The sequence below is a fragment of the Pongo abelii genome, chromosome 4 (genome assembly GCF_028885655.2).
Source record: "Pongo abelii isolate AG06213 chromosome 4, NHGRI_mPonAbe1-v2.0_pri, whole genome shotgun sequence".
In the NCBI taxonomy this organism is placed as follows: domain Eukaryota; kingdom Metazoa; phylum Chordata; class Mammalia; order Primates; family Hominidae; genus Pongo; species Pongo abelii.
The window spans coordinates 83,623,681-83,637,231 of NC_071989.2; the positions used below are offsets into that span (position 1 = coordinate 83,623,681).

At 40.2% G+C, this 13,551-nt stretch overlaps 1 protein-coding gene across 1 annotated transcript in view; it reads left to right on the forward strand.

Moving 5' to 3' along the window:
- The window catches only part of SV2C (synaptic vesicle glycoprotein 2C), a 241,378-nt gene that overhangs the window by 21,871 nt on the left and 205,956 nt on the right, over positions 1-13,551 (forward strand). The gene's annotated exons all lie outside the window — the stretch shown is intronic.

A 13,551-nucleotide genomic window follows, 5' to 3' on the forward strand; every position in this document is an offset into this window, starting at 1 on the left:
TCTAGCTTCCACACTATGAGAGGACATATTTCTGTTGCTTTAAGTCATGAGGATTGTGGTAATTTGTGGGGCAGCCTTAGGAAATGGATACTGCCTCATCATAGCCCTTTCACAGACACAAGCCCCACCCTTGTGGGGTAGCACCTTTTTTTAAACAAAGGAACCCAGGGGTTCTCTCTCGGTCCCTCGAACCAGTTGAGTAGCACCTGCTTCTCAGAAGTCTGAGTTTCAGCTCTGTAGGGCCCTTTCTCTAAGTTTATTTAATAATTAAAACTCATACCTTTGTTCCCCCAGCCCTAGAGGTTATAGTTTTTCTTCCTTACAGTTGCTACCTTTGTGATATTTTACAGTTCTTTTTGCCCTTTTTGTGACCTTGTTAACAACTTCATACTTAATAATTATTTACATTAAATTATCTGCGTTCAGTCTCCCAGCTGGATGCTGACATATACACACCCTTCCTGATAGTCTTTCACCATTAATTTCAAGTGAAATTGTAGTCTCTTGGTCTTCCTCCTGCCACCTAGGTACCTCCTCAATCTTCTTTGTGGGTTTATGCTCTTCTCCCCAATCTCTTAGCCTTCCTGTGATCCAGGGAGCAATCTTCTCTTCACCTCTCCTCCCTTCTCATCTTACACTAACAGTCTTGGTGATCTCATCCATTCTTATGGCTTTAAACTCCATCTATATGCTGTTCACTCCCAAATGCATATGTTTGGCCCAGACCTCTATCTCCTGTACTTCAGCTACATACTCAGCATCTCCATTGGATGTCTAATCGATAGCTTCAATTTAATATGCCTAAAAGCTGAACTCTTGATGCCTTCTCTGCACCTGCCCTCACCAAAACCTGCTGCTTCTCTACCCTACCCCATCTCAGTTGATAGAAAATGCATCCTTTCCTTTCCTTTCTTCCTCTTGTGTACCGCATCAGGAAGTGCTTGTGCCTCTGCCTTCAAATTATAACCAGAATGTAACCACTTCTTGCCACTCCCACTGCTGTCTACTATCCCCTGCCGCCTCCCATCTGAACTACCTGAATTACTAAGGTAGCCTCCCACGTACCTCTCTGCTTCTACTTTTGTCCTCCTGGAGTTCATCCTGAGCATAGCGACCAGAGCAATCTCTTAAAAGAAGTCAGATCATGTCCCTTCTCTGTGCAAATCCCTGCAGTGACTCCTCTGCATACTCACAGTAAAAGCCGAAGTCCTTACAGATGTCCACAGGGCTTTATATCATATGACCCCTTCTTACCTTTCTGGGCTCATCTTCTGCTCTTCTCTTTTATTACTCTGTTCCAACCACACTGGCCTCCTTCCTGTTTCTTTAGTGCGTCAAGCATGCCCCTGACTTCGGGATTTTGTTTTGTTTTCTCTGCCTGGAACATTCCTACTACATAGATCCTCTTGGATGTCTCTTTCCTTCTTTAAGTCATTGCCTGAATCTCATCTCTATGAGGCCTACCCTGAATTCTCTAATTATCACGCAACTACCCCCTCCCTACTCACAATCTCCCTTCCCTTACTCTTTTTTTTTTCATAGCATATATCATCTTCGAATAAACGTGTGGCTAATTTTAGTATGCTTATTGTTCATTGTCTTTCTCCCCATGCTAGCAAGTAAACTCCACAAGGCAGGGTCTTTCTTGTCATTGTTGCATCCCAAGTGCCCAGAATAGTGCCTGACACATAGCAGTTTATATCTCGTGAGTGTTAAAAGAATGAACATATTCACAGATCATAAATAGAAACTCAAGAGATGTGTTATGCAGTTGAGGTAAAGTAGACCACAAAAATGAGTATACAAAGGAATTAAAGACTGCCAGGAATAACCAAATAATCCAATGGCAAAATATACAATTCCAATATTAGACTTCTCAAGAAAATCAGTAAGCAATCCAAAAATGAGGTAATTAACAACAAGTTTTAAAATATTCTAATTTAGGAGCAACAGAGTGTTTCCAAATATGAGGATTATAAATTTTTTGTTTAATTCCAACAATTTGAGAGTGATGAGAGCTTGTTGCTTTTGTGAATTCTAAATGTTTAGTGTACAATAACACCTGTTAATACTTCTCTGACCTGCAATATACCTCACACGGTTTAGGAAATGCTGCCATGAAATACTGACTGGCTCGTGAGTCAGGTTTTGCGTATACGCATTTATGTATAATAAGAAATAATACCTTGCAGTTTTCAGATTATTATTAACTACATTTTCATTTGATACTGTGACAGTTAAGAATTGATTACATCAGTTACATAAAGTATCTTTGAAGACCCACAAAAAAGGCAACTGTCTACGCCTGTAATCCTAGCAGTTTGGGAGGCCAAGGCAGGTGGATCACTTGAGGTCAGGAGTTCGAGAACAACATGGTGAAACCTGTCTCTACCAAAAATATGAAAAATTAGCCGGGCATGGTGGTGTGCACCTCTAGTCCCAGCTACTCAGGAGGTTGAGGCAGGAGAATCACTCAAACCCATGAGTCGAGGTTGCAGTGAGCCAAGATCACACTACTGCACTCCAGCCTGGGCAACAGATCAAGACCGTATTTCAAAAAAAAAAAAAAAAGTTTATTAACAGAATTTATTTTCGTGAGGTTTTCTTAAGATTGGTCATTTTAAAATAATGTTTAATTCTTGAAGTCAGTAAAATATCTACAGATCTTCTTAAACTTTGCATTGCACCTAAGTATGCAAAAATCACATTTCGGGAAAAGGTCAATCACATTTTGTCCATACAGCACAGTAGGCAAATGTTGCATATATTTGTTTTTCAGGATACTTTTTTGGATGTTGGTCTACATGGAGCATAGGGCACCTTGTTTTAGGACCACTGACCTGTGATTGACAGAGAGTGGGGAATCAACAAAAGATTATGTAATATGAAAGCAACTTAAGGATTTTTTGGAGTATTTAGAAAGCATTTTTTAAAGTTCTTGCTTTTCAAAATGTAATAGCAAAGATATGTAGTTAAACAATAATGTGAGAATAGTAAAGTTAACTTATATAATGTGGCCAGTTAAAAGAGATAAAATTGGAGTGATGTGCATTCTCTAGGGATAAAAGAGGACACAAGAAACGGAATGAGATGAAAGAATTTGTAAGAGTCACACAGAAAGGCAAATATAGAAATATGGGAACAGACAGTCTGAGTATTAGAGACATGCACAACTTTTGCAGAAGCTGCTCTAAGGAAGTCTTTAAATTTCTATATTTTAACATAAAATATTTAAGCACAGGTGTTCTTAAAATTGTATTCTTCACCATATTAGAGGGGAGAGTACCTTTCTCTTATGCAAAAAATAAATACCCGTATTCCATCGAGGCCAAAAATTTTTTTTTCATTGGATAACCTTAACTTCGTTTAACCTTTTAGGATATAAAAGATCATGTTTTGGTTTCAAGCTAAAGCCTTAAATTATCTTTTGCTGCTTGACCTGGGGATCAAATGGATCAAATGTGAGTCCCACCCTAAAGCAAATGGAGATAACGTGTTAGTTTCATTAATTGTGGTGAAAAAAATATAATTTGGTTGTTTGGCGTCATGTAGACAAAGAAGCTGACTAACTTTTGAGCTATCTGCTGGTGGTGTTTTCTTGTATCTCAGCATTGTCCTGTTAGTGTTAGAGATGATGTGAATAGCCCAAGGTCCCCAGCCAATATCTAGCCAATGAGAGATGTGAGTGACTTTCTTTTTCTTTTGATGATCTTTGTGAATTTATAATTATAGAACCATCCTTTTTGCTTTTAAACACTTGGAGGAGGAGATTCAAAAGAAGAATTTGTGTTAGGGGACTAATTTCCAAGCCTTAACTGCTTACTGTATTACTACATATAACTTTAAAATATGTTGAAAGTTTCAGTGAATGAGAAGGAATGAAAAGAGCAAAGGAAAGTGTAGGATTGTTCATGTGTGCTCATAAATATTCTATCTTTCTTCTTTCTAGTCTAATATCAGAAGAGTTGCAAAGGGCTCAATCTCTTGAGATTACAAGAATAGTGCGATTTATTATGTCCAATGAACAGTATCTAGCTGAGATTTGAAGTATCTGCAAACCTCACTTAAAAATTTGAGGGGGAATGATTACAGGGAAAACACCAATGAAATATGTTATCATTCTTCTTAAGTATAATCAAATGTGGGTTCATTTCATATACAGTCAGTTCTTTAGTAGGATGGGTGTTATGGCTTAAATTGTGTCCCCGAAAAGAAACGTTAAAGTCCTAACCTCCCATATGTGTGAATGTGCCCTTATTTGGAAGTAAAGTTTTTGCAGATGCAATCAAGTTAAGGTCATTGGGGTGGGCCCTAATATGACTGGTGTCCTTATGAAAAGAGAGAAATTTGGCACAGACACATAGGGAGAAACTGAGGCAGAGACTGGAAAGATGCACCTACAAGCCGAGGAATGCCAAGGCTTGCTGGCCACCGTAGGAAGCTGGGAAGAGGCAAGAAAGGGTTCTCTACAGGTGCCAGAGGGAACATGGTTCTGCTGACACCTTCATTTCAGACTTTTAGCCTCCAGAATGGGTGAGACAATCAATTTCTATTGTTTTAGGCCATCCAGTTTGTGGTATATTTTTACTTGGAAAAGTAGTACTGGGGAATTAATACAGTGGTTTATGTCTAGGAAAGTCATTTCAATCCACAATGACTTAAGTCAACTCTGATTTTCCATAGAAATAGAATAACAATTAGTGGTTACATTTCATTATGACCAGTCCAGTTCTTCAGAGGTATGGCCGTCCACAGTATTTTTAGTCACCTAACAACTGTAAGTGGTGTCCCTCTGAATCAAATCGTCTTTTCTAACATGCGTATCTCAAAGGACTGACTTCCATATTTTTTGAAATCTTTAGGAAAGGAACCCTGCTGAATAGGGGAGAAGCTATGGGGTTATGTCAAAACAGTGAGAAGGGCTGGTGGGGGCAGAGGCAGCAGAGAAAGAAACTGAGGCAGCCCCTTTTACTTGAAGTCAAGCGCATGGAGTGTGATTTGTTGTGCTCGTTGGGAAGTGGATGGCTTGGATGGTGGACAGTATCACTTGGTGCCTCCTCTGTGACTGCAGGAAGTAGGGGCATGAATGTCTTTGGTAGGAATCTACTTGGGTGGAATTGCTGCATTTTCATATGAAGTTAGTAGGCAGGGCACTCTCTCTAGCAAAGGCATGTTCCTGAAAGAGCTATTTTTCTAATTCAGCAGACCCTCGGGGTTTCTGGAGTTAACATTTGTGGTCGGACAATCAAGAGAAGTCTCATGAGTCACTGAATTGAAGTAATTGTGCTGAGGCACGCATTTGATCACAGAGGCTGCAAGGTTGGTGTGCAGAAGTGAGTTCTGGGCACAGGAGCCAACCTAGCAGCCCGTCAGCACCAGCCTCACGGCATAGCTCTGTTGTTCTCAATTTGTCTCCTTATGGACATTTTATCAAGAAATTAGAAACTGAATTCTGAAACCAGGATGGGATGAAACATATCGGAAAGCTGATGCAGTGTTGCCTGCTTGCCACAGTGGTGCAAAGAACATGAGTGTTGGGAGTTCCCCGGGGCTCAGCAGCTGAGAGAGAACAAGATTCAGAGCCAGAAGTCTTAGATATGGGTTCACATTTGCTAGAACCGGCTCTGTGTGACTCTGGGCCAGTCCCAATGCATCTCTCCATCTCAATTATTTTTTCTATAAGATCTACCCTAGGTACTTATGAGGATCAAGTGAGACAAAACATGTGAAATTACTTTATAAGTATAGATGTGCAATGCAGATGATGCCCCATGAATGCATATCCCTGAAAATCCAAGGGCTGGGAGTTGAATATTGCCTATATTAGAATCTCTGTGTTATGCACCAGGTGAGGAACCTTTTTTGGGGGAGGAGAGGTGAGGAGGGATTCTAAAAGATCCTCTAAATGGAAGCAGAATCTATCAGATCTGTCTGCTCTGGGAGTTATTTTTTTAACGCCCTTTGAATTATAAGTTTCTTCACTAACTCTTTCTTTCTTTTATATCTAGACCTGTCTGTCTTAAGGAATCACGTATGATTTTCTTATGACTAAAGCAAAGGTGGTTATTAATGATGAATATTTTTAAATAATTCATGTGAATTATGTGAGAGAAATTGAAAGAAGGTAAAGTAAGGCACTTTTCCAGCGAGGAAATGTATTTTGTCCTTCTCCCTCCACCCTGAATATTTTCAGCAGTGCATTTCCATTTAGAGAGTGACCTATGGAACTGTTATAATTAGATTCCATTGCTGTCGATGGAGACTGGAAGACAAAGGCAGGCGTCTTTCTCCAGACCGTACTGGCCGTGGCGGAAACAGTTCACTACTCAGTGATAGCATCAAGCTAATTTGCCTCCCCAGGATTAGACCCGGAAATATCAAAGTTAATTTACTTTCTCAGTATTATACTGAGAGGCTGTGGCATTTCTCCTGTTCCTGCATCATGTGAGTCATGTTTGTTAGCAAGAGAAGGCCTTGGTCTTTCTTGAAACTTCTCCTGTTGGCAACACCAGAAAAATGTTTTCACCCCTGATATGTGTCATCCCTGGTTTCTGGACACTTGTCCTGGGAATGCTTGTTCTGTAAGATGCTTTGTCAATAAAGTGCTTTCAGGTCAGATAAATTTGGGTGATGCCACCCATTTCCTTTCTTAAAAGGTCACAATCCACATTTGCATATCAAAGGCTCTGAGAAGGCCTGCAAAAAAGTTTTAACTTTGCTTAACTTAGTGTTTTATTCAGTCATTTGTTTAAGGAATATTTTAGAATGTATCAGGCATTCTGCTAGGTATTAGAATTTAGCTAATAACAAAATAGGAAAAGTTCCTTTTCTCATGAAGTTTATGATTGGCAAGGAGAGTCAGACAATGAACAAATACAAAATATGTTGTATGTTGTCAGATGGTGAGAGATGATAAGAAAAATGGCATAAAGGATCAGGGCATGGCGATGTGAGGCACTGGCACCCTTAGGTGTTGTGGTCAAGGGCTCTATGTAGAGGTGACATTTGAAAGGGCACCAAAAGGAAGTGCAGGAGGGAGGCCAGCCTCTATTCTCTGGGGGGAGATAATTGCAACACAGGAGAACAGCAAGTGCAAAGGGCCAGAAGCAGGAAGTGTTTGGCCTCTCAGAGGCCAGTCTGGCTGGCGAGACCAGAGAGGAGGCAGGCGAGGCCTTGTGGGGCCAAGGGGATGGGTGGGAGGACCCTGAAGGTTTTCAGTAGGGGAGTGAGGTTTCCTGCCACGCCTTTGGTAAGTTTTTTCTGGCTGCTCTGTGGAGAAGGAACTCTAAGGGACAAAGGTAGAATGAGGAATGCCAAGAGGGAGGCCCTGGTAGTGTTCAGGTGCCATGTGATGGTGGCTTAGACCAGGTAAAGAGTAGCGGAAGTGGTGCGAAAGTGACAAGTGTTTCCTCAACATATTTGGCCGTAAACCTTCTTTTTTAGGAACACTTTAAAATTATTTCCCATAATGAATTTTGGAAAATATTGTTATATATAATCAGATGTCAATCATGTATTTCTGTCAGTCACGAAAGTGCCTTTATACCTTCCTCCATGGCACTAATTTATAGTGGATAACAATGTCAGGGAGATAAGACCCAAAAAAGCTAAAGAAAGAAACTTAAAATTTTAAGTTTAGCAAGTAAGGCCAATGTTGAGTTACAGTACTGGCCCAGAGGTATGACAGTTGAAGAAGGCATTGGAATCTGTTTTTGTTTTTATTTTTGTTTGTTTTGCATCTAGCACAAGTATAGGTTTGCAAAAGCCTCTCAGTACATGTTTGTGTTTTTAAAAAATTTCAACCTATACCTATACGCATAGAATTCTTACTATGTCTTTTAATAAGCAAGCCCTTAATCAGTGAATACCTCTACTTGTCCACCTTTTGCCTGGCCAGCTCAGTTTAGACCTCACTCCATAATATCATAATACCACGCGCCAGCACATTGCTCTTATCACATCATAATATAATTGTCTGTTTGTCTGCAGGGTGGCCCCAGTAAATGGAAGATACGTTGCTGGCAAGGGCTTGTACTTTTAGTTCCTGTATGCATAGCATCTAAGGATGGTTTACACCCTTCTGTGGAGCAGGTGCAAAATAGCTGTGTGAAGAATGAGTAAATGAATGAATGTCCAGGATTGTCTTGGCTATGAAGAATATGAGATGAGCTAAAACATGGTCCCTTCCCTTAGGCACTTGTAGTCTGATAGGGTGGATGGATGAATTCTGACTTCCCTTGTGACTGTTGCTTTGGAGGCCAGATCAGTTCTCAAACATTGGTGTAATATTCAGTAGTCCACTTGGGAGGATTTAAGCCAAGAAGTCCTTGTCCCCGAATATCTAACATAAACCCAACTACTGAGCTTGAAATTCCACAATTTACCCATTTTCTTGGACTAAGGAATTAAGAGAGAAATACCTCGGGGAAAGGAGAAGTACTGTAGGAACTCCTTAGCCATTTATTTACATGTTGTTTGTGAATTAGTTTAGCAATTCTCTCCCAACGACAATAAAGAGAAGATTTTATTGGAAAAGAGAGGAAAGAATGCCCATTCTCAGTGGCTACCTAGCTCTCTTATACTACTCTTTGTAACACATAGATTTGTACTTTCCTCCCCACAATCACACACACACACACACACACACATACATACCCATACACGCCAGGCTTGTGGCAGCAAAGACTTGCCTCGAATGGCATTTTCTCAGCACACATCTCTTATGTACCAACAGGACCCTAGGCAGAACAGTGCATGCTAAGTAAATGAATGCTCCAGTTCTCATGCTTTGCAGATGGCTCTGTGGGAACTTGTGCACCACTGAAACACCTTGGTCTCAAAGCTGTGCTCCCATTTAGCTACAGAGCACTGGTGGAGGTGTTCATTAAGTCCCTGATGCCTCCCTTCTAGAGGCTACAAGTAAGGGAAACAATGAGTACAGCATCCCTCCCCATCCCCCATCACCATGGGAATAATGCCGTGGGAGTGGATTTTATCATGGTGTTCAGGAACGGCTGAATAAACAAAGGCGGCTGCTTTTTATAGCCACCACCCTAAGAACCTTGCAAAATGAAATATTTACTAAGTAAAACACAAAGTAGAAAGAGAAAATACAACATTTCTAGCCAGTAAAGGGAGAACAGTGCAAGCTATGGGGGCTCTGTTTCCTCCTCTTGTTGACATCTATGAGAGTTTCCTGAGGTCCAGGAAAATGTGTTTTGCTGTTATCAGTGTAATAGGAATGAGGCCGACTTGATCAATCTGGCTATGCTTTTAAATTGCATTAAAACTCTGCAAGTGTGTTAATCACATTGCCCTGATTCCCTCAGAAAAGACAGGCAGACAAGTAGACATTCTTCTTTGAGCTTTCTTTTGCAGGCTAAACCCCAGGGTGTGTAGCTCAGCAACAGCTGTAAACACTGGGGGTGAGCCTTTTCTGAAATAGCGTGCTGTGGCTTCATGGCTCCCAGCCTGTGCTCGCCAGCTAGGGAAAGGCATGACCAACTTAGGTTTAACAATCATGTTTCCTTTCAAAATAGGAAATTGCCGGTATTATCACTGCTGGCTGATGAATTATATTTATAAATTACATTCTTTTATTCTTCTTTAAATTCAAGTAAACTAGCATTTACTGAATGGGTACCACGTGCCATGATTTGCCTTTTTGATGTTACTTCATCTTAACAACAGCACTGTTATTTCCCATTTTAATGTCACAAAGCTATAAGTGCTAAAGGCAGTATGGGAGCCCGAGTATGTGTCTGACTCATAAACAAGCTCACCGTTTATGTCTATTAAATTAGGTCATTTTAATATGTCTGGGATACCTGCTTACTCAAGGGAGGTTGTAGAGTTTCTGTATAAATTTAGGAACAATCGCGCATTGGTCCCACTGTGGTAGTATATGCATGGCGTGACTGCTTTTAGTTTTCCATCTTTGAGTCTAAGTAATTGCTTGACACCAGTATTTGGCTCTATAGCCAAGTTTTAAATATGCAAGATAGGAATATCTAATTTATAGATTGTCTTTTTCTTCTACGTTTAGTGATAGGCATACAGGGGAAAGGGAAACTAGTCTTATTTTGTAATAGCTCTGGTGAGAGATTGAGTGAACGTGGAGGTGAAGAAGGGTAGTTGATCATAGATACGTATCAAGCACCTACCAGGTACAATGAAGAGCTGGATTTTTCTCTTTGACTGCTCTGTCTGCACTGCTGAACTTTCCCTCTGACTGTCCTCCTCCTTCCGCAAACCTGTCTTTAATGAGATTTAATAAATGCTACCTATTTTCAAAGATGTCATGCTCATTATAAGGTGATCGTAGTTGGAATAAAAAGGATAACAAATGTGAAAGAGCAGGGATAATGAGATCTAGTAAAAGAAAAGGAGGCATTGCCAATATCTAGGTAAATAGGATTTTAAAAGAACTTCTTGTTTTATGCTCCACTAGGGTACATTCTTCTAGATCTTGTCACCTCCCCCTACTCTAAACCCATCTTTCTTAGAAAACCCAAGGCCCTTACTGTGGCTCTCAAAAGTCCTGGGTGATATGTCCCAGCCACTTCCCTTGACCCCCTCTCCTTGGCTCTGCTCAGCCGCTTGGCCTCGTTGCCATTCTCTGCCTGAGCCCCTTTACTCTTGCTGTCTTCCATGTCTGGAAAGCTCTGAGCCTCTGGGTAGCAGCATGGCCTATGCCCTAGCCTTAATCGGGCTTCTCTTTAAATTTCCTCTGCTCAGTCTCCTACCTTGGCCACTCTTCCTAGAAGAGCAGCACCGCCTGCACCCTATAACCCTGCACCATCAAATAGAGTAGCTTCTAGCCATGTGTGGTCATTTAAATTTAAATTACTCTATTTTTATTGGACAGTCAGATACAGAATTTCTACCATTGTGAATGTTCTATGGGACAGAGCTGCTCTAACCCCTTACCCTGCCTTATTTTTATTTGTGGCACTCACCACTACATGGAGTTGCGTTTCTTTGTTTTACTATCTGTCTTGCCTCAAGAAAGCAAGCTTTCTACAATCAGGGACTTTGTGTGTTTTGTTCAGTCTCTGCCTTTTAGCTCCCAGAAGAGTTCCTGCCACAGCAGAAGTGCAGAATAAATACTTCCTGAATGAGTGATTGGATCTTTTAAACCCAGGAGAGGGAAGCAGAATTGTTGAGGGAAGTGCCCCCTCTGCCTTCTGCTCTTCCCAGTCCCCACCACCTTCCCTAAGCCTCGCCTTCTGGGAAGGAATTCAGGTCCTGGCTTTGTTTCTCTTTGAGTTTCCCTCACATAAGTTCCAGTGAAAGAGGCAGAACTGACCACATTGACTTTGAGTGGTCATTACCACATTCACAGATGGTCCCTTTCAAGTCTGGTGGTGCCTGTTTAATGCAGGGAAAACCATCTGCCAGAATGCCTTTGGCCATTGGATGCAAGAGAATGTCTCACTGTTACTTAAGAGCAGGAATTGCATACAACAGTGTTGTAGCTGATTATGCTTCATAATGCAGGTTGTTTTGATGCTCCTTGGGCATCTTCTTTCCCCCAAAAAGCTATGAGATCCTGAGAACCACTTAGGGACAGGAATCCAGGAGTATTGCACTCCTCCTGGGCTTGAATGAAGACACTCTGTGTGCGCTTGCCAGTTCTTCTTGCAAAGTTGCTCCTGTACATACTTTACCCGAGATGGGTCCAGGTCTACGGAAGGATATGGAGAGCAAAAGTGAGCTAGGACCGTCAGCATGGTTCAGAGCCTTGTCTTTCTGAATTATCCTTAAGCAAGTCTGTCCCTTATTTGTAGTGTATCCACTCTGTTCCACAAATGGAATTCAGTGAGTTGCTCCCCATGAATCTGGATGTTTTACTGCAGGAGACAGCACATTTCCTGACCCAACCAATGGATCTGGCAGAAACTAGTTTGTGGCCAATTATATATCATGGTTTTGAGAAAACTACATGCAAATATAAAATGAATTTTAAAATGTTTAAATATATATTTTCTATATATAGGTATATATCTTGTTCATTAAATAACTGGCACTGTAAGAAGAAAACATCTAAACTTCACTGAGTTACATAAAAGAAAGCTTGAATAATAGATGTCTTTCTAAATAAGATGACTCACTTCTGCAATTCATTTATAAACTTAGCAAAATCCTAATGAAATTTTTCTTTGAAAAGTAGCTAAGCAATTCTAAAGTTTATTTGGAGGAAAAAGTAGATGAGAATAATCAATAAATACTTGCAGAAGATGAAGCATGGAGGATACATGCACTGAGATTAAAACATGTAACAAAGTGACAAAAATTAAAGCTAAATGGTATAAAGGCAACAGAAGAATAAAAAACTGAACAGATACTAATACATGTAGGAATTTTTTCTCTTATAAAACGGGCATTTTAATAACTATTTCTGAGATATTCAGTTATTTATTTTTAAAAAAATCCCTCCCCTCATATAACAAAAAGTTCCAGAACTAAACATTAAACAATAAAACTAAAGTTAATTAGAACAAATATAGATGAATGTTTTGGAAGTTCAGGAGGGCCTTAATAAACTTACAACAAAGCAGAAAGCATGAACAAAGAAACCTTAAAATAGACTATATAAAAATTGTTTAATAGCTTTTCACAGTGAAAAACACTGTGCATAAGGCCATCTGAGAAACAATTTACAACATATATGACCAAAGAGTTTATATCCTTCCTATATGAAGAGCTCTTAAAATTCAACAAGAAAAGAATCTTGTATTAATTTTCTGTGGCTGCCTAACAATTTACCACAAACTAGATGACTTAAAATATAGAAATTTATTCTCTCTCAGTTCCGGAGGCCAGAGTCCCAAACTAAGATGTGAGCAGAGCTGCACTCTCTCTAAGGAGACTCCCTACTTGCTCCTCTAGCTTCTGGGACTCCAGGTGCTCCTCAGACAGTGGCTGTGTAACTCTAATTTCTGCCTCCATCTTCACATGGTCTTCTCCTTTTGTCTCTGTGTCTTCTCTCTTCTGTCTCTTATAAGGATGCTTGTCATTGGATATAGGGCCCACCTGAATAATCTATGATGATTTCATCTCACAATCCTTAACATATTTATATATTTTTCCATATAAGGTCACTTTCACAGGTTCTGGAGGTTAGGGTATCTTTCTGGAGGTCACTGTTCAATCTACTACAAACCTTAATACAAAAATGGGAAAAGGATAAAAGATTTCACAAGAAAAGACATGTTCAACTTCACCAATAATCAAATGTATCTAAAAATGATAAAACACCTTTTTTTTAAACTAACCTCACCTGATATTTTCCAGTATAGGTGAGAATCTAAGGAAATAGGGGCTTTTCTACATGCTTTTCTACATGCTTCTGGAATTATAAATTGTCACAACCTTTCTGAGGGGCAGTATGATATTATGTATAAAAAAACATCAAAACTGGCTCGGTACAGTGGCTCACACCTGTAATCCCAGCACTTTGAGAGGCTGAGGCAGGTGGATCACTTGAGGACAGGAGTTCGAGACCAGCCTGGCCAACATGGCGAAACCCCATCTCTACTAAAAATACCA